The sequence below is a fragment of the Oryctolagus cuniculus genome, chromosome 1, assembly GCF_051225735.1.
Source record: "Oryctolagus cuniculus isolate XC-2025 breed Fujian yellow rabbit chromosome 1, ASM5122573v1, whole genome shotgun sequence".
NCBI lineage: Eukaryota > Metazoa > Chordata > Mammalia > Lagomorpha > Leporidae > Oryctolagus > Oryctolagus cuniculus.
Window position 1 is genome coordinate 130,121,786 of NC_142867.1, and position 16,342 is coordinate 130,138,127.

A 16,342-nucleotide genomic window follows, 5' to 3' on the forward strand; every position below is an offset into this window, starting at 1 on the left:
AGCTCCTGGCTCCTGGCTTCAGATCAACGCAGGTCTGGCTGTTCAGGCCAGTTGGGGAGTGAGCCAGCACATGGAAGACCTCTCTCTCTCTCTCTCTCTCTCTCTCTCTCTCTCTCTGCCTCTTCTATCTAGGTGTAACTTTGACTTTAAAATAAAAAAAAAATCTAAAAAAAAAAAAACAACTGGGCGGGCACCACGGCTCACTTGGCTAATCCTCTGCCTGCAGCACCAGCACCCCAGGTTTTAGTCCTGGTTGGGGCGCCAGATTCTTCCCAGTTGTTCCTCTTCCAGGCCAGCTCTCTGCTGTGGCCTGGGAGTGCAGTGGAGGATAGCCCAAGTGCTTGGGCCCTGCACCTGCATGGGAGACCAGGAGGAAGCACCTAGCTCCTGGCTTCGGATTGGCGCAGCACGCTGGCTGTGGCGGCCATTTGGGGGTGGTGAGCCAATGCAAAAAGGAAGACCTTTCTCTCTCTCTCTCACTAACTCTGCCTGTCAAAAAAAAAAATTAAATAAGTCATACTCCTTAGATATAAACTCAGCTACATCTACAGTGTCTGTAATCTGTCCATAGTAAAACTCAAGTCTGGTACATAGCTCTCTTCAGGTAGACATTACTGTGTCCTCCCTTTAAGAATCAAGAACAAGGGTCAGCATTTGGTGCAGATTAAGCAGCTGCTCACAATGCTGGCATCCCATATGAACTCAGGTTCAAGTCCCAGTTCTGATCCAGTTCACTACTAATGTGCCTAAGAAAGCAGCAGAACATTGCCAAAGTACTTGGGCACTTCCCACCCATATGAAAGAACCAGTTGTAGTTCCATGCTCGTGGTTTTTGCCTGGCCCAGTCCCAGCCATGGTAGTCATTTGGGGAGTGAACCAGCAGGTGGAAGATTCTCTCTCTCTCTCTCTCTCTCTCTCTCCCTCCCTCTCCCCACCCCCATCTCATCCTCTCCCTCCACTGCAAGTCTGACTTTCAGATAAGTAAGTAAATAAATATTAAAAAAAAAAAAAAGAAATTAAGAAGGGCCAGCACTGTGGTGCAGCAGGTTAACGCCCTGGCCTGAAGTACTGGCATCCCATATGGGTGCCGGTTCAAGTCCCGGCTACTCCTTCTGATCCAGCTCTCTGCTAATAATCTGGGAAAGCAGTAGAAAATAGCCCAAGTCCTTGGGCCCCTGCACCCATGTGGGAGACCTGGAAGAATCTCCTGGCTCCTGGCTTCGGATTGGTGCAGCGCCAGCTGTGATGGCCATTTGGGGAGTGAACCAATAGAAGGAAAACCTTTTTCTCGGTCTCTCTCTCTCTCACTGTCTATAACTCTATGTGTCAAATAAAAAAATTAATAGAGTCCAGAACAGATTATAAATGTGCTGCTACTGCACATTTGTCACTGTGATGTGCTAAATGAAAAATAATTAATGTATATTATCATGTACTTATTTGGATTATTGATTATTGGTAATTAGTATTTAGTTTTAAAAGAAAAAATTTCAAATGACAATATTTATCAGTAGAAAAAAGTTGAAACAAAGCATTCTCTCTTAATCTCACAAAGTCGTGTGTATAGAAAACATATCTGATTTATTCTAATCAGCCTTCCTAAAATTTACAATTTTTTTTTCTGGCAACAATGAATTTGGCTTATCATAGGAAGTTCTTTGAAGACTGTTGTTAAACTTGTTCCTCTTTGAAAAATAAATTCTATTGCATGTTACTGCAAGAGTTAAATTTTTGATTTATAGGACATTTGAAAAACAATTATGCTTAGTCTCTAATTTCTGATTTACTTTATAGAACAAAAATTACATAGATAAATTTCACTTTGTCTAATATTTTTAAATATTTATTTTTTTGACAAGCAGTCACAGACAAGAGGAGAGACAGAAAGAGGGGTCTTCCATTTGCTAGTTCACTCCACAAATGGCCACAATGGCCAGAGCTGGGCCAACCCAAAGCCACGAACCAGGAGCTTATTTTTTTTTAAATGTTTTGCTGTATATTTAGGTTTTTTTTTTTAGAGATTTATTTATTTCACTTGAAAGTCATAGTGACACAGATTGAGGAGAGGCAGAGAGAGAGAGGTCTTCCACCTGATGGTTCACTCCCCAGATGGTGCAATGTGCCAATCCAAAGCCAGGAGCCAGGAGCTTCCTCTGGATCTCCCACTTGGACGCAGGGGCCCAAGGACTTGGGCCATCTTCCAGGCCATAGCAGAGAGCTGGATCGAAAGTGGAGCAGTCGGGTCTTGAACCGGCACCCATATGGGATGCCGGCACTGCAGGCAGTGGCTTTACCTGTTATGCCACAGGAGCTTCTTCATACATGGGTGCAGGGGTCCAAACACGTGGGCCATTTCCACTGCTTTTCCAGGTCATTAGCACAGAGCTGGATTGGAAGTAGAGCAGCTGAGACATGAACTGGCACCTGTATGGGATACCAGTGCCACAGACAGAGGCTTAATGACTGTTGCACTGCACTGACCTCCAATTTATCTAAATTTACAATAAACCCATAAGTTGAACCAGAATGCAATTTTCTTTCTTTCTTTTTTTTTTTTTTTTTCCTGTGTTATGAAGCTTGCACATTGCATCCAAGGACATGGACCAGGGAGAGAGGTTTATGATTACTATGTGCAAGAACTCTCCTCTTGGGGGTCAAAGCATCTGGCAAGGAAACTCTCCTAGATTAAGTCCTCAAGTGCCTCTCTCAATAACAAGCGAGAGAAGGTGTGCTAACTGGACAGCATGTTTGGTTTAATTAACTCCGGGAGGTCTGAGTGTTGCTGGGGTCCTCATCGGGATATATCATGGGTCATGAATCATTTGAATGTGACTATTCACCACTAGAGGGCTCTGTAGGGTCAATGAAATTTTCACAATCATTGACACCTGATTCCCCACTGTTGTCTCCAGCTGCTCTTCTGGGGAAGAAAATCTGCTCCACTTGCAGGATACTTAAGTCCAGCACTGGTGGAAACATAATTGAAAGAGCCCGCAGCTGAGGTCAAGGCATACAGATACTTGCTTCCATGTGAGATTGCTAAGAATACTGTCTTGATTGGGTAGAAGTCATCATGAAGAGGATCAGGGACCTCTGCATCTCCAAGTGTATTTCTACCTCCCAACTGTGAACCCAGAATAGGGCATCCAACGAATAAACAATGATTCCATACTTCCATGTGGTGCTTCTCTGCTTAACCTTGCTTGCTGAACTCTTCTTGTTCCCATATATTGTTACCCAGCATGATTTATATTGATTTTTTCACTTCTCCCTGACAATACTCAACAAATTGCACATTGTGCTTTATACCTGCACGCCCTGCCAGCACTTTCTCTTGATGTGCATTATAAATCTGATAAATTGCCCTAACGATTTTTATTATTCCATCATTGTAAAAATGCCAGTATCCTGTCCTTTAATAAGTTTGGCATAATACTGAAAGGTGTTTGACACTGAAGACACTGTGTTTTTGCTTGCTAGTATTAGCTAGATTGGGAGTAGTGATATCCTCTGATTATACCTTCAAATTGAACTAAAGAGAGCCTAAATTCTAAAACAGGAGTAAAATTGCTGAGAGTGGAGGTGAAGCTGAGGAGAAGACAAGATTGGGCACATTGATGGTGTGAGTGAGCTGTTGATGGGTGATCTGTTCCTTATATAAAACCTGCTGCTGCAGGTTTGCCAAGTTATGTACCACTCAATAACCTTCTTTCACGTATCTTTAAGGATTCTGTCCCAAATATCTTCCCTTAACTTCACTTTCACAGTTACAGAAAATGCAATTTTTAACAAGCCTCATGGTTATGGATTTCAATTATTTGCAGCAATTCTGTCTTGCTAATGTGTGAGTCACTGATGATAAAAGTTTCCTCTTGTCTCTCCCAGCAAGATTCCCCACTGTTGTCTCCAGCTGCTCTTCTGGGGAAGAAAATCTGCTCCACTTGCAGGATACTTAAGTCCAGCACTGGTGGAAACATAATTGAAAGAGCCCACAGCTGAGGTCAAGGCATACAGACACTTTCTTCCATGTGAGATTGACTAAGAATACTGTCTTGATTGGGTAAAAGTCATCATGAAGAGGATCAGGGACCTCTGCATCTCCTTCCAGCTGCAAACCCAGAATAGGGCACTGTGTTTTTGCTTGCTAGTATTAGCAAGTGATATCCTCTGATTATACCTTCAAATTGAACTAAGGAGAGCCTAAATTCTAAAACAGGAGTAAAATTGCTGATAGTGGAGGTGAAGCTGAAGAGAAGGAAGACAAGATTGGGCACATTGGTGGTGTGAGTGAGCTGTTGATGGGTGATCTGTTCCTTATATAAAACCTACTGATGCAGGTTTGCCAAGTTATGTACCACTCAATAACCTTCTTTCATGTATCTTTAAGGATTCTGTCCCAAATCTCTTCCCTTAATTTCACTTTCACAGTTAAAAAAAATGTAGTTTTGAACAAAGCTGATGATTATGGATTTCAATTATTTGCAGCAATTCTGTCTTGCTAATGTGTGAGTCACTGATGCTAAAAGTTGCTTCTTGTCTTCTCTCTCTCTCAGCAAGAATCTTTCATGGTCCACATTGCTGCTGGTGCTGTAGAAACTTATAGTGCTGAAGGTGTAGTCCAAAATGGAGGCTGTCATGATGAAATTATTTTAATATCATGCATTTTAAATAATCACTTATTGTATTTTGGTGTTGCTATTGACTAACTCACAGTATCATGTTATCCTTTTCCTGTTATCCTTTGCCTATTATCAGCATGTTCAGCTGAGCTATCCAATCTTCTTTATGGACATTATCATTACCTTTTACCCAGAGATAAGTATTCATTACACATCTCATCTGAGTTAGGCAAGTATCAAGGAATGAGGTTGTGTTGGTAAATAATTCAGTTATACTGTGTGGTCTGTGGAATTTAAAGTTTAAAAGAGATAATTTATCATAACCACCACAAAGGTCCTTTGGTACATCTTTCTGAATCACTTAGAGATGAGAACTCCTTTGAAAGAAGAAATGAAGTAGTTGACACATGGAGCGACTACCTGTAATGCCAACATCTCATGTGAGCACTGGTTTGAGTCCCAGCTGCTCCATTTATGATCCATCTCCCTGTACTGCATCTGTTTGGGGAATGAACCAGCAGATGGAAGATCTCTATCTCTCCCTGCAACCTTCTCTCTATCTCTGCCTTTCAAACAAATATTGTAAATCTTATTTTAAAAGAGCTTAGGGTCCAGTTCTATGGCATAGTGGGCTAAGCCTCTGCCTGTGGTGCCAGTTCGAGTTCCAGCTGTTCTTCTTCCAATCCAGCTCTCTGCTTTGGCTTGGGAAAGCAGTAGAAGATGGCCCAAATGCTTGGGCTCCTATACCCATGTTGGGGAGAAGAGTAAAGATCCAGGCTTCTGGCTCCTGGCTTCAGACTGACCCTGCTCAGTCTGTTGTGACTATTTGGGGAGTAAACCAGTGCACAGATCTTTCTCTCTGTCTCTCCCTATGTCTGTAACTCTACCTCTCAAATAAAATAATAAAATATTTTTTATAAAAAAAAAGAGTTTAGCCTCAAGTTTGGAACTTTTATTAATTTTTGATGGGTTGAGAAGAATTTGCAAAGTTTGTGATACAACTGAGAGCCTTCTGAGTCCTAGCATGTAAGAAGAGAATAGCAAGCAGACAGCTGGTAGAGAAGGCTTACTAGGGTACAACCCATAGCATTGCTTTTCTGAAGACCACAGTAAGGCCTGTGGTCCCTGTTCAAAGGTCAGTAGGAAACCATCCACATGGTTGAAAGAGGAGTGTGACTTGAGATTTTTGTTTGTAAAATGGCCTCTTAATTAAGTCCTAAAGAACATCTCCAGAGAAAACATTGGAGAGTAGAGCTGAATTATAAATATTCATTAATAGTATCAAGACTTGATGAAAGAAATGGCACCTTTAAGGAAAATGTAATTCAGGGAAGAGAGATAAGAATTAGTGAATCTTTTCTCCTAGGATGGTACTTACACCAACTGTAGATATTAAGGCCCTAATTTGGTGTGTTGAAGAGGATTCCTCTAAGATCTGGAATAACTTGAGCATCAGAACACATAATTTCAGACTATAATACCTTTAACAAGATAAGATTCTATGAACTCATAACGATATAGTACATAATGACGCACTAACTAGGACAGAAGAGTGAGCCCTTAGCTTTGATGCTAGATCAAAATATAAAGGAAGAAATAATATTGGGAATTAAAACACCAGCATTTCATATAGTGTTGATGTTTAAAAATAATGAATATCAAAGGTACTGGATAAAAATTTGATAAGAAATAGGATGCTGGCATAATATTAGAATGATTATTAATAAAAGTCCACACATTCCAAAAAGGAATAAAAATTTGTATATAGCACAGCATATATGAGTGCTGTGGTGCAGCATGTTTTGCCACTGCCTGCCACACCAGCATTCCACATCAGAGTGCTGTTGTGCTGCTTCAAGTCCCAGCTTCCCTGCTTTTGATCAAGATTATTGTGAATGCACTTGGGAAGGCTTCAGAACATGGCCCAAGTCCTTGGGCCCTGCCACACATGTAGAAGACCAGGAAATAGTTGTTCATCCCAGCTTCAGCTTGACAAAGAACTTTTAAACAACTCTTTTGGAAATGAACCAGCAGAGAAAGAGAAAGGTCAAGCTCTCTGCTATGGCCTGGGAAAGCAGTAGAAAATGGCCCAAGGGCTTGGACCTCTGCACTCACATGGGAGACCCAGAAGAAGCTCCTGGATTCTGGCTTTGGATCAATGCAGCTCTGGCTGTTGTGGCCAATTTGGGAGTTAACCATCAGATGGAAGACCTGTTTCTCTCTCTCTGCCTCTCCTTCTCCCTTTGTGCAACTCTGACTTTCAAATAAATAAAAAAAATCATTTAAAAAGATATAGATGTAGACATAGATATAGATCCCTCTCTCATTGTCATTCTGCCTTCAAAATAAGTAAATAAATCCTTAAAAGGTTGTATGTGAACCAATCTGGCAGAAATTCACTAAGTACCAGGTTGGTATCATCCATCATAGCACAGATGGAAGACAGGAGAGCTCAGCATCGAACCAGGGTGCTTCTGATGAGAATACAGGGCCCACATTTTCTCAGAGAGGAACACTGGACAGACCCAGCTTGAGGTCATCTCTGCTCTTGATATCTATTGAGGGTTTACATATTAGAAAGTGTCAAGGAGAATTCCAGAAAAATAACATTGAATCACAATGGGAGAAAAGATATTTTAACAGGGTTGGAAAAAGATGTGATAGTTCTGTGGATTGGGTTATAGTGTTGAATTAATGTTGGTTTCCTAAATTAGGGTTCATATGCTATTTATCAGGGGACCACCCTGTAGTTAGCAGAAATATCTTGGGTCAGGGGCAAGTGCTAAAAGGATAACTGGGCATTCACAGTGGATGGGACTCACTGATAGTATTTCTGTAAGTTTGAAATAATTTCAAAATAAACTGTTAAAATGACCAGATTTTAAGATGACAACATCCACATCATGTTAGTAAAACAGGGACAGCATCAAATACTATAAAGGCTAAACCTTACCCAATTCCCATTAGGCCAAAGTTATAAAACTGGTCCCCCTCTAAGCATCTATGTGCCTGTATGGGGACTGTAGAAATAATACAATAATATTAACAATGTGCTTCCTGTTCTGAATACATTTGTGATAGTTTTGAAACAGCTTTGTCTTTTTATTTTAAAGATTTTGAGAACTCTCTTGCTCTTTAAAAATAATTATTTTATTTTTGTACTTGAAAAGAAGAGATGAGGGTATGTCTCAAATCTGTTGGTTCACTCCCCAACTTTATGCCACAGCTGAGGCAGGACCAGGCCCAAACCAGCAACCTGAAATACAATCTGGGTCTCTACAAGGGTGGCATGGACTCAGCTCCTTTAACCCTCATTGCCATCTCACAGAATGCACAAAAACATGGAGCTGGAATCAGAAGCAGATCTGGGATTTTTCCCAGGCTCTCTGACATGGGATGCAGGCATCCCAAGCAGTAGTCCAACCACTATGTCAAATGGCCACTCCTTAATTTTTTAATTAATTTTTTATTTGAAAGTCAGAGAGACTGAGGAAGACAAGCAGCAGAAATCACTCATCTGTTGGCTCACTACACAATGCCCTCCACAATCAGGGCTGAATTAGATGAAAGACAGGAGCCAGGAGCTTCATCCAGGCCTTTCATATGATTGGCATGGAACCAAATACTTGAGCCAATATCCACTGCCTTCTCTACAGACTAGCAAGAATCTAGATTGGAAGAGGAGTTGCTAGAACTCAAACCTGCAATTCAGTATGAGATGTCAATGTCAGAAGAGCAGCTTGAACTATTGAATCACATGCTAGTTCCTGCATCAATTCAAACCAGTGCACTCACCCTACCCTGTGTATATTCAAAGAATGCAAAGCTGGAAATTACCCTCCCTTTCCTTATTATAAAAGCCTCAGTGAAGCTTCACCTCAGTAGAATCATGGTTCAGTTTAAAATGAGAGAACTGAGCAGCTCTGATTAGTGCAGTGATATGCTTTTTGGTTTATTTACACTTTTTAAAAAAGATTTATTTATTTAGGTATTTATTTATTTGAAAGTCAGAGTTACACAGAGAGAGGAGAGCGAGAGAGAAAGAGGTCTTCCATCCACTGATTGACTCCTCAGATGGCTGCAATGGCCATAGCTGCGCCAAGGGTGCTGGTTCTAGTCCCAGCTGCTCCTCTTCCAGTCCAGCTCTCTGCTATGGCCTGGGAAAGCAGTAGAGGATGGCCCAAGTCCTTGGGCTCCTGCACCCACTTGGGAGACTCAGAAGAAGCTGCTGGCTCCTGGATTTGGATCAGCGCAGCAGCAGCCATTGCAGCCATCTAGGGAATGAACCAGCAAATGGAAGCTCTCTCTTCCTCTCTCTCTGTCTCTCTCTCCCTCTGCCTCTCTGTAACTCTGCCTTTCAAGTAAATAAATAAATATTTTTAAAAAAGTGAAAGAAAAAGAAATAATAAAATGACCTTGCTTCCCATAGCCAAAGTATTTTTATTTTATCAGGATGTTTAAGGGCAGCAACCAGTAAATTAGTTTTGTAAGTTTCAGTCTGTACTCTTTGAAATAATTTAATCATTTCTGCCATTGTAGTTTCAGGTTTTGGAGACAACAGCTTTTAAAACATTTTTTAATCCTGATTTTCATTTTCATAAGCCATTTGTTTTAGTAATATTTTGCCACTTCCTGATTATCTGCCTGATGTCCAATAGCTTTTTCTAGCCTATCCACAAAGGACATATAGCCCTCAGTCAGCCCCTGATGGACTGAAGAAAAGGAAGTGGACAGGTCTTTATCATCAAGAATCTTTTTCCATGGTTTTAATTAATGTTAGAACTTTTTGCATAAACCTTCCTTCAAGGATAAGCAACTTGTCGACCAAGATCCTTTCTTCACAACTACTCAAAAGTGGCAGGGACATTGTTATTTAGTTAATCTATGGCTTGTACAGAAGCCCATTCTGTATTCCTGAGCCCAAACAGTGTACTGGGCTGGAGTAATCAAGATTTTAACTAAAGTTTTCCAGTTCCATGGCACCATCTCACATCCTTCTCCAATTCCCTCCAGTATGCCCACTGTATAAGAACTCTGTATCTTGTACTCCGTTAAACCCTTTTTTAACCCTCTAGAAACATTATAAGGAAGATGTTCATGCCAGGGAGCTGCATTTTGGGGTCAAGCTAAAGGACAAACAGTTAACACTGGTGATTCCCCTTGCTCCTTGGCTTGCAGAAGCGTACCTAGCAACACTGACACACCTGAAGGGGACTCAGATATCACCACCACAACAGCAGATGCTGAGAGTGCAGAGGTCTCTCTGTGACACAGTGGGGCAAGCCCATTGACCGACCTTCCTGGCCGGGGACAGTGGCCAAGGGAATTGTAACCTTACTAATGGCATCCCAGCAGAGATATCACATGTGCAAAAACAGAAGAGGAGCTCAAGGCTCCTGATGTTACTTTTGACCAACTTTCTCTGTTACTTTTTTTTAGATTTATTTATTTATTTCAAAGTCAGAGTTATACAGAGAGAGAAGGAGAGATGAGAGAAAGAGAAAAAGGTCTTCCATCTACTGGTTCACTCCCCAGTTGGACAAATTGGCCAGAGTTGTGCTGATTTGAAGCCAGGAGCTAGGAACTTCTTCCGGGTCTCCCACATGGGTGCAGGGGCCCAAGGACTTGGACCATCTTCTTACTGCCATAACAGGGCATAGCAGAGAGCTGGATCAGAAGTGGAGCAACCAGGACTTCAACCAGTGCCCATACAGGATGCTAGCACTGCAGGTGGTGGCTTTACCCATTACACCACAGTGCCTACCCAACAATCAGTTACTTTTAAAATACCTTCATCAGGGTTCCAAAGATAGCAACTATTAATTTTTTACAGCAAGCATCCAATTACTTTTTGGTAAAGAGTGTCCCTCTTGGAGCCAGCACCGTGGCTCACTTGGCTAATCCTCTGCCTGCAGTGCCAGCATCCAATATGAGCACTGGGTTCTAGTCCAGGTTGCTCCTCTTCCAGTCCAGCTCTCTGCTGTGGCCCAGGAGGGAAGTGGAGGATGGCCCAAGTGCTAGGCCCCTGCACCTGCATGGGAGACCAGGAGGAAGCACCTGGCTCCTGGCTATGGATTGGTGCAGCGCCAGCTGTGGTGGCCATTTGGGGAGTGAACCAATGAAAGGAAGACATTTCTCTCTCTCTCTCTCTCTCTCTCTCTCTCTCTCTCTCATGGTCTATAACTCTACCTGTGAAATAAAAAAAAAAAGAGTGTCCCTCTTTCTAAAGGAGATAAAGCAGCCTAGCTTTGTATTTCCATTGCCCAAGTACAGGGAATTCTCCATCTTTATGACTCACCAGGATCTTGAAGAGATGAGCAATGTTTCTGTACCCTTGCCAGGTGTGGTGAGCCACCCCCTGTGTGTTGTGCCAAGGGTCCTTGTTTGGGCACCAGATGTTGGGGTGTGCAAGTGAAAGGAGAGACAGGACATGGGAACTGTTCCTCTGAAAAGTGCCGCCGGACTAACCAGTGTGTTTTCTTTATTGATAAGGATTACAGCCGCATATTGTACAGCTCATGCATGTGCTCATCTAACTCTAAGGTTTCTCTGAAACATGTTTAGCAAGACATATTAGATAAACATGTCTAGGGAAGCAGCTGCATGTCTTTGGGAAGCCAACATTCCCACAAGGCTCAATGCTCTTCTTGTTAGTGGGCCATAAACTATACTTAGTCCCTGCAGCCACACTCTGTACTAGGAAGAAAATGTCTTCTCCAAGGGTGCTTTGGCAGAAATCTTATTCTCCACAGTCACATTTTACCATCTTTACAAACCTTCCTATGAGCAACCAGGTTGACCAGATCTGAGTCCACTGTGTGTGTGAATGAACGTGATTTTGCTTCATATCTAAATACTGTCCTTCTATTTTGGATTATATATGTGTTTTGTAATTGTGCTTTGATTCATAGTAACTCAACTTTTTATGGAATTGATTATCATTGAATAGAAACTGAAAATATAAGCAAAATATTGAAAGAGAAAAAAATAATTTATCCAAATATTCCAGTGTATCCCAGAAAAAAATTTTTAAGTATAAAATGGTGACCACAAATTAATAATTTCCTCTTGCTCTTCTATCCAACCCTCTCATTTATCCCTCACTCAGTGCTGCTCAGCCTCTCCCAGTACCTCTAACACTGATTGTGCTCACTGCAGAAGTTTCTGTCTCCTCACTGCACTGTGAACTTCTGCCTTCACTCAGCTCCATCTCCTGTGTTCACCACTCACTTAAATTCACTGCAATCACTCCAATGGTTAATGAGGAAATTATTTCCTTAGCAACTCCATGATATAGAAGAGAAAAATCAAGTCTTTCATGTTGCTTCTCTGTAGGGAAACCTTTCATGGAGAAAGAAATGTTAATGTAAATGTTGGAAAGACATCATTTTATTTATTAATTTATTTATTTTTTATTTTATTATTATTTTTTGCCAGGCAGAGTTGGACAGTGAGAGAGAGAGACAGAGAGAGAGTTATAGACAGTGTGAGAGGGAGACAGAGAGAGAGTTATAGACAGTGTGAGAGGGAGAGAGACAGAGAGAAAGGTCTTCCTTCCATTGGTTCACCACCCAAATGGCCACTATGGCTGGCACACTGTGGCGATCTGAAGCCAGGAGCCAGGTACTTCCTCCTGGTCTCCCATGTGGGTGCAGGGCCCAAGCACTTGGGCCATCCTCCACTGCCTCACAGGCCACAGCAAAGAGCCAGACTGGATGAGGAGCAACTGGGACAGAATCCGGCACCCCAACCAGGACTAGAATCTGGAGTACCAGCACCACAGGGGGAGGATTAACCTAGTGAGCTGTGGCACCAGCTGGAAGGACATTATTGATTATTCTCTGGCCTGCTATACCTGGACAAGGGTCCTACCAAAATAAAGCTGAAGAGACCAGCACTGTGGCACAGGGGGTTAATGCCCTGGCCTGAAGCACCAGCATTCCATATGGGTGCCAGTTCAAGACCTGGCTGCTCCACTTCTGATCCAGCCCTCTGCTATGGCCTTGGAAAGCAGTAGAAGATGGCCCAAGTCCTTGTGCCCCTGCACCCATGTGGGAGACCTGGAGAAAGCACCTATCTCCTGGTTTTGGATGGGCGCAATTCTGGCCATTGCAGCCAATTGGGGGGTGAACCATCAGATGGAAGACCTCTCTCTCTCTGCCTCTCCTTTCTCTGTGTAACTCTGACTTTCAAATAAATCAATAAATCTTAAAAAAAATAAAATAAGTAAAGCTGGAACTAATATTGTTGGATGCATTTAGAAGTCTCAGGCCAATATGAGAGGCTGCCCATTTTCTTATAAAGGAGGATCCATTCATAGGATTCAATTACAATTGCATTGTCATAGACTCAGCAGAGACTGCTGTATCTTCCTGTATTCTCACTGAAATACAGTATGGTAACTAAGGAGACCAAGCTGGGGAGAGAAAAGAGATACGGCATTGCGGTCTTTCCCAACATTCCTAGATGACACCAGTCATGAAGCTCCACTTCATTTGGGAATAGCCTGCCACCAGCCCTACTCACAAGCACCTGAAGAGTGACCAAAGACCAACAGAGGGAGCCCTTTTCTTATCCAGGGTCAGGTAGAAGAGAGCTTTGATTACTGTATCTCACAAGGGCAGTTGTCACTCTAAGGTAAGTGACATATACATGTGTCTACACACACACACACACACACACACACACACACACAAGATTTCTAAGATTTTTTTCATCTAAAAATTCTATTTCTACTGAATAGCATACCCTTCCTACCATCCATAACTACCCTTCTAATTTATGCTTCTCATATTTTATTTTTTTAAAGATTTATTTATTTTATTTGAAAGTCAGAGTTACACAGAGAGAGGAGAGACAGAGAGAGAGAGAGGTCTTCTGTCTGATGGTTCACCCCCTAGATGGCTGCAATGGCCGGAACTACACCAGTCCAAAGCCAAAAGCCAGGAGCTTCCTCTGGGTCTCCCACATGGGTTCAGGGGCACAAGGACTTGGGCCATCTTCTACTGCTTTCCCAGGCCATAACAGAGAGCTGGGTCAGAAGTGGAGCAGCCAGGAATCGAATAGGCACCAATATGGCATTGCTGACACTGCAGGCGTTAAACTACTGTACCACAGCGCTGTCCCCTACATACTTCATAAGTTGGAATCTTACAGTATTTGTCCTTGGGGGACTGATATTTGTGGCTAATTTCACTTAGGAAAGTAACCTCGCTGTTCATCCATGGCACAGGATTTTCTTTTCTTCTGTGCCTGCTTAACTTTCCACTGAGCGTGCAGGCCACACTAGAAGTCTCGGCTCCAGTGCAATATGCTGTGGTGAACAGTGCTAATACTTTACTTACATAGGACTTTCAATGCTTTTAGATATTTAATAAGAACTGAGATTATCAGATCATATACAAATTTTATTTTCAATGTAATGAAGAACAAACTGTTTTCAGTGGTGGTTGAATCATTTTACTTTACCAGCAACACTGTAAATGTAGCTGAGAATTTTTATATCTTCATCAAATTATGCAATTGGGTTTTTTGTTTGTTTTTAAAGAATAGGAACAGGAGGTCTTATTGGCCATTACCAGGCCATGGTTATGAACATCCCTCTGCACTTGTGTAGGGATGTCATGGATGATGTAGCTTCTGGATCACATGCTGCAGTAGCTGTAACCCGACAATTTAGACAGAACATGAGGGGACGAATATGCTTTAGATGTGGTCGAGAAGGGCATCTAATGAGGGAATGTAGGGCGAAATTTCCAGCCCGAGATAGGCAGGGCTTAGTGTCGTTCCCCCATGAAGAGGGGGAGCGACATAATGGTGCCGTGACTCAGATAGGAAACCTAGGCAGGGTTTAGTGTCGTTCCTCCACGAAGAGGGGGAGCGACAACTTGCACTCAAGGGGAATCAGCATTGGGCTTCATTGTCAGTGTGGTGAAATTGCCCACCACCCAGGGAGAAGTGTATGACTCCATTAAGTACATTTTCAACTTCCTGCAGTGGTTTTTTAATATTTTAAAATATTTTATTCAATATTGTCTTATAATTACATAAAACATTTACATTTGTTGAAATATTAAAATAGCAGCATGGGATTAATTCATGCGGTGCAGTTTCTATCCTGCTCCTCCCCTTCCTGCTGCTGTGAGCTGCTATTGGGAAATACATTAATAACTTCTTGTATGAGCCCCCCTTTGTTCATAAACAAGTACATAAACACATTTAAAGTTCTACAATTTTAGGGAAGGGAATTTTTCCAATTTTTTACATCTTTGTTTTTATCTTATGAACAAATTCTGAAAACAACTGTCTATCAGAATAAGAACTTTGCACATTATGTGGATGTGTCTCTGTTAGCTGATTAACAGAGACAAAGAGATTGCCTGTAACACAGCACTTCACTAATTAATCCTTCACCCATTTGCACAAATATCACAGAGGGTGCGAAACCATCTTCCTTTAGCCACACAGTTACCAGGTATGATCGTGGTACTGCTTTTTCCTTCCTCTGCCCACCTCTCTGACAGCTGCTAAAATCAGCATCACCCAGAAACTGAAGTGATGAGTTCAGCTTACTTGGGAATGGGGAGCATCCTCCTTACTCAGACGGGAGCTGGAATCTTGGGAAACTCTGCTCTGCTTTGTCTCTATAACTTCATTCTGTTCACTTGACATCAGGTGAGGTCCACAGACTTGATTCTCAACCAGCTGGTCTTAGCCTACTCCACAGTGCTTTTCTCCAGAGGGATCATGCAGACAATGGCAGCTTTCAGATGGAAGTATTTTCTGGATGATGCTGGATGTAAAGTTGTCTTCTACCTACACAGGGTGGGCAGGGGGGTTTCCCTCAGCACCACCTGCCTCCTGAGTGTTTTCCAGGCCACTAAATTTTGCTCCAGTTACTCTCAGCTGCACATCACAACAAGATCCCCAAAGTCCATTTGTTTCTGCTGTAGCCTCCTCTGGATCCTGCATCTCTTGCTAAATACAATCGTTCCTTTGAAGATGACTCAGTTGCTAAATAGCAAAAACATAAGTGTGATGAGACAAAACTTTGGCTACTGCTCTGCCCACATTCTAAGCTCATTTTTAAGTAGACTGCACAGAGTCATGTTCTTGTCCTTTGATACACTAAATCTGAGCCTCATGGTCTGGGCCAGTGGCTCCATGGTCCTCGTCTTGCACAGGCACAAGCGGTGCGTGCAGCACCTACACAGCAGCTGCCTCTCTCCCAGGCCCCACTGTGAGGCCAGGGCCACACACACCATCCTCATGCTTGTGAGCTCCTTTATCTTGTTCTACTCTCTCTCTTCCATTTTGACTTTCTGCTTCTCCTTTGTAAATCCATGCCAGTGGCTTGTGCCCACCTCTGTGCTTGTGAGTTCATCTTTCCCAGCCTTCAGCTCCTTTGTGCTTCTCGCCACTGACTCCTGAATCTCACAGTTCTGCTCTCCCTGAGCCAGGACTCTCAACTCGGTCTCCGCCATCGGACTGAGTGCGAAATGGGGACCCAGGCACTGTGGTCTCCTTCACACCCCTGGCGCAGGTCAACTCTACAGCATGGCCCAGCCTTGGACCTTCTGACCCTCCTCCCGCACTATGTCCGGCCCCTCAGACCCGACCTGCACTCGCAAAACAGATCACTACACACCTAGGACCAACCCCTGCAGTGGTTCTAAAGCCAGGTCTGGAGGTATCATAACCCCATCTGGCTATCAATACTGTTT

General features: G+C 42.7%; 2 pseudogenes; one reads left to right on the forward strand and one right to left on the reverse strand.

Moving 5' to 3' along the window:
- Positions 1-4,038: 4,038 nt before the first annotated feature.
- LOC149128627 (BRISC complex subunit Abraxas 2 pseudogene) lies at positions 4,039-4,637 on the reverse strand (annotated as a pseudogene).
- ORYCUNV1R-PS1646 (vomeronasal 1 receptor oryCunV1R-ps1646 pseudogene) lies at positions 15,177-16,049 on the forward strand (annotated as a pseudogene).